The 10,834-nt window shown below is 40.9% G+C and overlaps 1 long non-coding RNA gene across 1 annotated transcript in view; it reads left to right on the top strand.

The window, feature by feature from the left end:
• Positions 1–1,650: 1,650 nt before the first annotated feature.
• Positions 1,651–10,834, top strand: part of LOC120385517 — a 37,759-nt gene continuing 28,575 nt past the window's right edge. Inside the window, exon 1 of the long non-coding RNA XR_005589384.1 lies at positions 1,651–2,067. This is a non-coding gene — a long non-coding RNA (uncharacterized LOC120385517). The remainder of the gene's footprint in view (positions 2,068–10,834) is intronic.

Here is a 10,834-nt window from a genome sequence, read left to right as displayed (position 1 = left end):
GACAACCTTTTGACCTGAGGGAATAATATAAACAAAACAGGAGTGTAGTAAAAGCACTCTTAAATTATCTCATAGAAAAAAAAAGCCAATACATTTTTCAGCTAGAACAAGCCAGCTATGACAAAGTTATGTAAATATATACAGTCAGTTGCCTATAAGATTCTAGAAGACAAAAATAGAAAGGGACTATTAAATCATTGACTGTAGCCCATCCTTTAGACACAGCCAGAGCAGAATTATTTTGTATAATAAATTTTCTAGTAATTTGTCTAGATGACCATGTTAAGTATCTCTCAAGCTAAGGGAAAATTTCACCATAGTTTAAGGAAAGTTTCTGAGGAGTTTGGGGGAAGAAAAATCACATGGTGCCAAAGAGAGACAATCCTTAAAATGAAGAGAAAATGTCTCTACACATCAACTGTTGTCAGGAAAAATGTGATAGACAGAGACAAGGAAAGAGAAATTCCTTAGTGACATTACACTCTACTAAAATCTTAGTTATTCAAAGTTCTATACAAACAGCCACCACAAATACCTCAAGCTAGATGTCAGTGATATTACAGTAATTCCCTAGTCAAACCTCAGTCCTGTGACAGTCATGTTGTGGTACATTATACATAAAAGAAATGATGTTATCAAGCAGCATTCCAGTTGCATCAGAAAAATAGTAGTGAATCAGGCAGCCTTTATAAAAAATAAGTTCCTGAGTTCTAAAAATTAAAAACACTTAGAAATATATCAGCATTACTAAAAGATTAGAATAATAGTAAAAGGGGAATGAATGATATACTTTTTATCAGGGACAACGGCTTTGGGTTGCTGCCCATCCTAATTTTTTCAGGAGAGTCTTAATTTTGAAGGAATTATCCCATGACCTGCATTCTGATTAAAATATTCTGACATTTACTATTAGCTGGTGTAACATAATGTTTATCTGTAGTTTTGTTGCAATGTAACAACAGAATGTTATCTTGCAACAACCTTGTTCTACAGGACAAACACATCATCTGATTTGCTGAATTCAAAAAGCCAATTTAACATTGTGGATTCAACATTTAATTCTGGAATACCACCTTTTACAATTGTGATGCTGACAGACCACTCAGTTTGGAGCCAGACCATTTCACTTGTGTGTGAATATGAAAGAAATGGTAAGTGTATTAGTATGCATGGACCAATTCATTTGTTTTAGTTTAGTTCAAAGGGTATGTTAATAGCATTGTCTTCACTTATCTATAAACCTGTTGATTGCTATCACATTATGTTATGTATATCCCTGTAATTAAATAATCCTAGATCAAAGTGTGTGTATATTAAGGGGTTACAACTTCATGAATATTTCATGGGGCCTAATTGGGAGAGGAGACAGAGGCACAAATAGGCAAAGTGACTTGCCCAAGGTCACACACCAGGTCAATGGTAGAACTGGAAAGAGAACCCACATATCCTGCATCCCAGTCTAGTACCACAATCACTGGACTATGTGGCCTCTAATACCCCAGTTTTTATCAGTTTGAAATAGCTCAAATTCAACTGTGGTTTAGAGTGAACAGAACTGAACAGGAGGTGGCCAATCACATCCAGTGCCGGGTTTACAACGGCGCCAGTGTTGCCATGGAGCTGGGCCCATGCTCAGAAGAGGCCCGAACCTGCTCTGCTTGCACTGTGCCCAGAGACCCTCCCAGCCTGCTGGCTCCTCCCACACACATCGCTTACTCCTCTTGGCCTGCCTGCTGGCCAGCCAAGGACTCCTCTCCACCCCCTGGCCGGACCTCAGTGCACCTCCGCCTCTAGGCAGTCTGCTTCCCACCACCTGTGGGGCCCTGCCTGTCTCTCCAGAGCTGAGCCACCTGGGACTGGTGCAGAAGCCTGGCCAGTCTTGGCAGTCAGGGGCGGGGGGCTGGGCCCCTCCAGGCAAGTGGGTCCTGAGGGAGGCCAGCTAGGGCAGGTCCAGGTCTGGCTGATTGTGCCACTCGCTAGGGGCCAGAGCAATTCCCCATCCCGGAACCAGCCATGGCTACGATGCCGGCTCAGCCCGGCAGACACCATCGCCTCCCAGCAAGACCAGTGAGTGCAGCCAGGAGGCAGGGAGTGGGTCTCTGGGTGGTCTGGGGCGGGGGTGCTGGGTTGTGAAGGGGCGGGAAGAATCTGTGTGTTGGGGCACTAGGGAGTGGGGGCTCTGTGGGGGATGCTGGGGAGTTGTGGTGGGGCTATGGGCAGCGGTGGTGGTGTTGTGCAGGGCACTGTGCATTTGTGGGAGGGTCTCGGGGATGGTGCTGGCCATAGGGAGTGCGTGGGGGGGGGTGTTGGGTGGGGTGGCTGTGTGGCACGGCATAGGCCCACCCCTGACAGGACAGGGCATGCTGGCAGCACTGTGCGTCTGGCAAAAAATAGTGCCCTTGCACTGGGCTTGGCGGAGCGGGGCTGCCCCTGCCATACCATGTTCCTGGCCAGCCCCTCGTTCTGGGGACCGATTTCCCCACGCCATGCTCCATTGCCCCCTTGGGGGCCCACACATATATTTGGCGCCAGGCCCACAAAAGGTTCACATCATAGAAGAGAGAATCTCATCAAATTCAGAATGGCCTGAAATATGTACACCGGTAATAGATCCCACAGATTGGGAGCCACTGATATAACTTCATGCACTAATTAGGGTGACCAGATGTCCTTATTTTATAGGGACAGTCTCAATTTTTGGGTCTTTTTCTTATATAGGCTCCTATTACCCCCAACCCCCTGTCCCAATTTTCAACACTTGCTGTCTGGTCACCCTAGCACTAATGGAGATATTTGGGTGAAGGGGAACAAGTTCAGTGGTGGAACCCAAGTTCTACAATTGTGCTGTGAACCCCAGGCACAGCTGAGAGTCACAACAAAGTGCAATTCACCCCTATACAGAGGGCCAACACATGTGCGATACACCACTTAAGTCCCACTTGAACTCTCTTTGGATTTCACCTAATAGGGAATAGAGGACAATTTAAAAAATCATTACCATTCATATCTATGTGATCCAAAAAACTTCACATATTAAAAACAAAAGTAAGCTAAAAAATAAATCCAGCTGTACTACGAAAAAGTTAGCTATTTAAATGGTACAGTAATCAAGGCACAGGGCTGTCTTGGAATATAGGAATTGCCAGACTGGATCAGACCTGAGGTCCAACTAGTCCATTATGCAGTCACTGACAGGGGCCAGCACTAAATGCTTCAGAGGAAATTGCAAGCGAGTTGGGAGTAGGTAGTTATGGGAAAATCTGACCCCCAAGGAAAGTTTTCTTCTCCAGTGGTCACAGGTTGGCTTATGCCCTGATGCTGACTTCCTTATCCTCATTCAAGATTCCCATGTGAGCAGATTGAAAAAATATTTGACAGAAAAATGGCTTTGTCGAAAAAAAAAATAATTTTTTTGCAAAACTTTTTTTCAAAATTTTTTTGCTTTAACAAAAGGAAACAAAACAAATGTTCAAATAATTCCAAATAAAATATCTAATTTCTGTTTCCAAAACCCTTAAAAATGTTCAGTTTTTATATTTTTAATTAAAAAAAACAACTTTTTTTTGGTAAACTTTCCACTAAAAAATAAAATGCAATAACAAAATCCTCTTTCGACCAGCCCTGCTTCTGATATGTGGCTTTCTGAACTCTAGGAGAGAAGAGAGGCCAGTTAGCACAAACAGGGCCTTTTTCATACTCTGACCTTGTAAACTAACTCTTTTCTATTCTGGCTGTTTTTGTATGGTTGAACTGTCTTTTTTCTTATTTGACATTTTTATATTAAAAATATTTTGGCACTGACACAATATATCACACAAGTATTATCTGCACATGATATAGGGCAAATGTGCCAGAATAAATTGAGTTGCAGAGTGTAATAACTATGTTCATGTGTGTGGGAGGGCATTGTATTAATTTAGATGGAAAAAAGGAGCAAAGATGTTAACCTAACCCACTCTCTGTCCAACATTAAACAGTGTTAAACAAGGTTCAGGGTTTGGTATAGAGACCTCAGCCTGCCTAGTACCATGGCAAACACAGCATTAAACATCCTTTTAACTTTTTCTTAAAGATACAGAAAAGAAGAAAAAACAGTTTAAGTATTTGAAATGTAAAGCACTCAATAAGGCTTTCATTTTAACAACATCCCTTGGTTCCTTTCCCTTTAGCTGGAGAGAGTTTTAGAAGGAAAAACCCCTTGTTTGACAGTCTCTTAGATGATAACAAAGATGGTAATAACGGTCCTTTTGGGAAAAAGAGAGGAAGTTAGTTGACATGGGCTGGAGCCGTTGTTGTTACTCTGGTTGTTAAAATCCATTCCCATTTCATTTCTGGTAGTGTTTGGGATTCAGCTGTAGCTGATTATGGTGGCAATGTTATTTGGGTCCCTCTCTCTTTAGTTCAGTCTGGTCAGGTCTTCTCTCAGGATAAGGGTGATGAAGGCCTGGAGTCCAGGAACCAAGGGTGGTAGCCAGGATGGTAAAGCTCACTCCAGTTGTGTACATCTGTTCTTCTCTATTTCCCACTCCCACCCCTTCTTTTTTTTTTAAAAAAGGACCCACAAAGGGCCTGGTGAGTGGACTAGCCCATCCCCTCATTATTTTGTCCAGCAATTAGGCCTAGTGTCAGACACACCAATTTTGGTTCATTAATTTCTGGTTCCATATCTTCTGTTTTTAACCAAGCATAATCCTTGAGTTATATCAGTAGGCCTTTTTGTTTAAACTAATTCAATTTTTCTCTCCTCCATCAAAATGTATTGTTATAGGTCATTGTGACATTTTATGAATTTTTACACGCTTTTTACAGTTGAGCTTACAGTGGGTAATTTTGTAGGCCCAATTATTACAAGAGGGACCCCATCAAACGTAGGACTGATCTCGTATTTTCTAATAATTCTGTATAGGATATTTTGGTTCCAGGTTCCTCATTATAGACTAATCTCTCAAACATCAGATTAGATGCAGGTTGAAAGAATGTCCACAGCATCTCATATGTTAGAGTTTCACTTCCTAATATGATACTGAGTCACCATTTCCTTACAAAAAAATTACTAGGCTAGGGGGAAAATATTTTAGTATGTATAATAGTTAGTAATGAGCATTCTTTAGGAATAAAATACATTTCTATAAAGTAAATTCTCTCCTATTTAACTGAACCAATGCTAGATAATAACATAAGTCAGGCCCATACTAGAGCAGAGAATGATGGGAGTCACTTAAACAGAGTGAGTCTGTATCATGGCATGAAGTGAGTCATCTTCCAGCATGGCATAAAGGTGATTCAGATCATAACCTCTCTTTCTTGCAAGGGCATACTTTATGCATGTACAAGTAATGAGGGTCAGTAGGGTACTTAAAGATGCTATGACACTTTTTACAAGAGTAAAAGGTGTTAACCCTAATGTCTTGATTATACTCCATATTCTTCCTTCCTAAACATTATGTGATCATGTAATTAAAGAGTGTAACATGACACACATTCATAAGGGGAAGAATTAAAGATTGCGTGACAGGCTTGGAACTGCACAGGCAACTGTGATTCAGGTGATTCCTAACTTTTAAGGGCTTTGTTTTGTAACCTTAAAAATGTTTTTTAATGCAGTTTTTTATATTATAAGCTGTGATGGTAGCACCACCTATTATTAAGTTTGCCTGAGGCGTCCCATTATAAGACCTTGTTGTCAGTTGCTTATAACTTTGCCAAACTTTAACCATTCAGGCTGAAATTTTTTGCATGCCAGGTCTCAGCTTCAAGCTGATTTTTTTTCCCCCAAAGTTTCATCCAAAATGATTTTGCCATCTCCAAAAGAGAGGCTAGAGAAAAATGTGTTGTTTTTGACCATGTCAATAAACTCTGACCACCTTTGTTTGAAAATCTCTAAAAAAACCTCCATGCTTTGGAGAAGGGACTTGATGTTTGGCAGAAGGCGGTCTTTGAGTCAGAATATACCTGTTACTGTCCCTATAAAAATCTGTCTAAATTTGACCAAGGGATAAGCCTTTGAAAAAGTCACCAGTTTTACATGGTCCCTAGGTTTTAGCAGCTTAATCCCCAGAAGAGTCTGTCTACACAGGGCATGCTCCAGCCTGGGGCTCTGAAGGATTTTCCGTGCCATTGCAGATGTAAGCTGCTGTGGGCCATGCCAAGGCCAAGCACGCATAATGAGAGCAGGAAGCTTGTCTCTCCTATGCTCTCAGTAACCCCACTGCTGGGCCCACGTGGTATGGAGGAGGGAGCTGCTTGAGTCAAATGCAGAGGGTACAAGGGCTGGACTTGGAGGTGGGGGGATATGGGGAATAGATTGGGACAAGGAGCTGGGGGAGGGGGTAACTAGGTATTTGAGGTGGGTGGGGAGGAAAACTGGGACTAGGAGTTGGGGTGGAGGGAGACACTGGAACTAGCTGAGCTAAAAAAATGGGATTAGGAATGAGTGAGGCAAATAGGGGTTAGGTGGAGACTGGGAGCCAGTAGATGAGGGGAGGACTGAGATTGGATGAGGGAGTCAGGGGGAGACTGGGACTGGATGGACAAGAAGACTAGGACTGAGAACCAGTGGGACTGCAGGATGGAGGTGAAAAGGCAGGGGTGACAGAGCTGACAAGGAGCCACGGTGTAGTGGGAAAACAGACTGGCTGGGCAAAGATTGGGACAAGGGACTGGGGGAGTGGGGTGGCAGAGAGACATTAAAATTGGACAAGGATCCCAGGGAGGGAGATTGGAGCTGGAAACTAGTGGAGACAGGGAACTTGCCAGCCATCACATGATCACTTTTCTTGTACATTGTAGATTGTAAACTCTTTGGGACAGCCACTGTCTTCCTGAATGTCTGTATAGCATCTAGAACATTTTCTAAGCTACTTATAAAATAAGACCAATTTCTGGGGGCTGGCCAGGAATAAGTTGAAGATCTCATGATGCTTTTCAAAAGAAAAAGGGGATCAACTTTTGGTGTCCTGGCCAAAATTCCCTCTCTCAATGAAACATGTACTAACATCCCAGGTTGTGTGGGAGCTATTGCTGAGCATATAAAGGCTGATACATATACCTACATGCACTTATGAGTAGGATGACCAGATGACCCAATTTTATAGGGACAGTCCTGATATTCAGGGCTTTGTCTTATATAGGCACCTATAACCCTGTCCCGATTTTTCATCTGGTCATCTTACTTATGAGGAAGTGTCATCTCAGATATTTGTTTCAATTAAGTCATTGATTTCATAGGTCTACCGCTTGTGCTACAGTATTATTCCCAATAAATGACTGATAGGACACAAGCAAGAGTATGGAAATGTCACACAGTACTATTAAAAGATACCTTGTTCATGCTATGCATATAAAAACTCATTCCTCTTTAAAATTTTATCAAGCTCCAGATATAGCTAAGAACACAATAAGGGAGATGATAAAATCTGTAGTCACAGATCTTCTTATTTCCTTGTGGCTTGTCACCAGCAGCCCCTACACCTGCCAACCTCTCTAGCCCTCTAGACTTTTCTCTTTGCTCCACTGTGACTGTAGCAAGCACTTGGTAACATACACTTGGCCACATCTTTTGGCAACCCTGCTCCCTCAAGTATTTGACAGAATGCTCCAGACTGAATACCTTTAACTCCATTCTACTTCGCTGAGATAAGAGCTTAATTTTCCTTCGCTTCAGAAAGGCTCACAACAATTCACTCCCATAATAGCTGGTAAACCAAATTGTCTTAAATAAAGCAAATTTTCTTTAACAAAGAAAGCAGAGAGCTAATTGAAGTATATACAGGTTGATTTTCTAGTAACTATAAGCAAAGAAACATTGATTCTCATAACTTATCCACATTGTACATACATAATATTTTCGATTAGCTAGACTGTTCAAACTTAACATAGAGTGGGTAGAATTCTCCTCTCATTTATTCCTTTGCAATGAAGGTGTGTGAACAACAGTATATTATGGCACTGATTTTCCACAGTGGGAATGCATTATAGCATCAGGTGGTTACAAATCAAACAAAAGTCCATTTACTTCATAGGTTAACTAGAACACTATTGCTGTTCAAAGCCAACCGATGATCAGTTCTCTCAGGTGAGGTGCAAACAATCATAGACCATACAGCATATCATATGATGCAGCAGTTTTTGTACTGTACTAGCAGTGGTAATATTAAGTAAGAACTGGGTGGCCTAGCTGCTGGTGAAGTGTGCTCAGACTGAGCTGATATGCACACATCTTGTAGTTTCTTCTTCTCTGAATTCTGTCACCTGCCCCATAGGTGGCTGGAACATCTGCTGTCCATTCACATTCTCTCTCCTTTCTAATAATTGCTCCTGTTGTGTCTTCTACATTTAGCCTCTGCAAGTCCTTGACTCAGTTTAGTTGGTGACTGTCTGACTTGTTCACCCAGCATTCTCCATAGTCATCAGAGTGAGGGGTGTACATGTTTGAAGTGAACACAGTGCTGGCTGGCAGCTAAGGTAAATTGTAGACTCAAGAATGTGAGTGGGAAGGTCAGTCAAGCAGGATTAATATTGTAGATTCTGGCTCCTGTCCAAAAATATCAAAACCAACCCTGCTCGGTCTGGCTTTGAGCAGTGTACAAGAGTTGGGTTGGTGTTGAGATTTCCATACATTTCTCAACATCCACAAATGTGTGCTTTGAAGGGCACAGAAAATCTACTCTACAGCCAGAGTAAGATGAAGCCATCTGTGGAACTTGTAGGAGTGTAGTCTGAAAAAGCATCAGTAGTGAGGAAAAAAAGGTTGTTTTTAAAAGTTAGCAAGTTCTATAGGGTTAAAAACATTATTTAAAAAAGTTAGGGGTGGGTAGGAAGTGGGAAGCTTTGGGCTGAGATGAGCAAGAGATGAAAATGAGGGGAACAGCAAGAAGAAGCAACTTTGCTCATGCTCTCACATTTTATCCTGGTTCCAGATAGAAATAGGTGAGCTCAAAGGAGGGGAAGAGGTCAGCTGTTATCCTAAACAGGAGGAACAAAATAATCTTCAAGGAGATTGTGGCCGTGCTGTGGGGGAGGAAGGATAAGCATACCAGCCCTTTAATTTTTGTAGTGTGAGCAGCTAGTAATTGGACCAACAAATGCCTGGCAGCTCAACAACGGCTGGTGATCTGCCTGGCAACAGGGCTGGCAATTTGCTAGCACCGGGTGATCTGCCCAGCAACAGGCTTGAGAGCTTCATGTACATCAGCTGATCAATGCATATCTGTTATCTTACTAATCAAATCAGTGTTAAATGTAAAATAAATAAATAAAAAAGTGTTATCAGGCAAGACACACAGTGGAATGTGAACCCAGAACATAATTATGGACCTGATTTGGCAAAGCACTTAACCGTAAGTTAAAGTTTCATAGACGCCAATGGGAATTAAATTCCTGTTTAAAGCTAAGCACATGTTTAAGTGCTTTGCTGAATCATGGTCTGTATACCTGGTATAATGCATAATGCTATCTGTGATAACAAACACTATAGTTAAGGTTGCATAGAAACTTCCCTGTTTTCTCTTGCTTATATTTATGAAAAAATCTCTTTTAGGGCTGAAACTTTCCAAATTTAGGCTGAACCCAAGGATGAGTTTTCTTTTCCAATTTAAGGAAAATCTAAGGTCATTACTGAGTTATTGAGAAAGGAAAAAATGTATACACCTTTTCAGAATGAAAAAAAGAATAGTTTTGTTTTGTTGTTGTTTTTTTCCCCTCTTTCTTCTCACCACTAATTTAAGAACAGCTAAGCTATAGCACCTAACATGTGGCTAGTCCTCTTTGAGGGATAGTATAATAAAGGATATTACTCTATTCTACAGCAATGGTCCAAAACACTAACTCTTACAATAATAATGCTATAGTGTTTGTGGTGATGACTGTAGGATAATGTATTTATTTGTTTAAAACAAACTACATTTGAAAACAAAAGTTATTAGTCTTCAGAACATGTTCAATAGGCAACTACTAAGATATTTATAGGGTTGGCAGAATATGTTTTTTAAAATCTTTTTGATCGATAATATTATTTATTTACAGCATTTTTTCCTATTTTTACTGATTTTCACAGTTGATTATGAGTTTTAAACTTTTTTGAAATTTTATCTATTTAAATGATCACAGTTTTGGGAAATGGAGGGTCAGAGAATAATAATATAATGACAATAGGTGATGAGATTCCAACAGTCTAAGTTTTATAATCATTAAAACACAAATTGTCAACATCATATGTCAAAATATACAAAGTAAATACCCTTAAATCAAACTTTAATAATTTCTCAAAAAGCATTTTACTTACCTTGCCTATCTGTCAATTTTGATGATTTATCAATGGAAATATTTTGTAGTCAGTTTTTCTGTGTACAGTCAAACAGACATTTATTGACATTTACCTATACAAATCTAATCCTTCCAAGCCTAGCTATATGGCAGAGTTTAAAGAAGCCCTGAGTACAGAGTGACAGCAATAAGGGAAGAAAGAGTTACACATTTTCTAGAAAAGCAGCAAAGAGTCTTGTGGCACCTTATAGACTAACGTCTGTTAGTCTATAAGGTGCCACAAGACTCTTTGCTGCTTTTACAGATCCAGACTAACATGGCTACCCCTCTGATACATTTTCTAGACAAGAAGAGAAATCTCCTCTTAGACTTCTGAGACAATTTGCATTAGGGAACCTGGAAATGTCTTACTAGGTATGTCTACACTGTAATTAGGTGCCGGTGGCTGGCCTGTGCAAGCTGACTTGGACTCGTTGGACTTGGGTTTCAGGGCTCTTTAATTGCAGTGTAGGCATTCCAACTGGGGCTGCAGACAACCTCTGGGACCCTCCCACCTCACTGGGTCCTAGAG

This window comes from Mauremys reevesii, linkage group 1 (assembly GCF_016161935.1).
Source record: "Mauremys reevesii isolate NIE-2019 linkage group 1, ASM1616193v1, whole genome shotgun sequence".
NCBI lineage: Eukaryota > Metazoa > Chordata > Testudines > Geoemydidae > Mauremys > Mauremys reevesii.
Note: the sequence above shows the minus strand (reverse complement) of the source record. Positions and strands in the feature narration are given on the sequence as shown.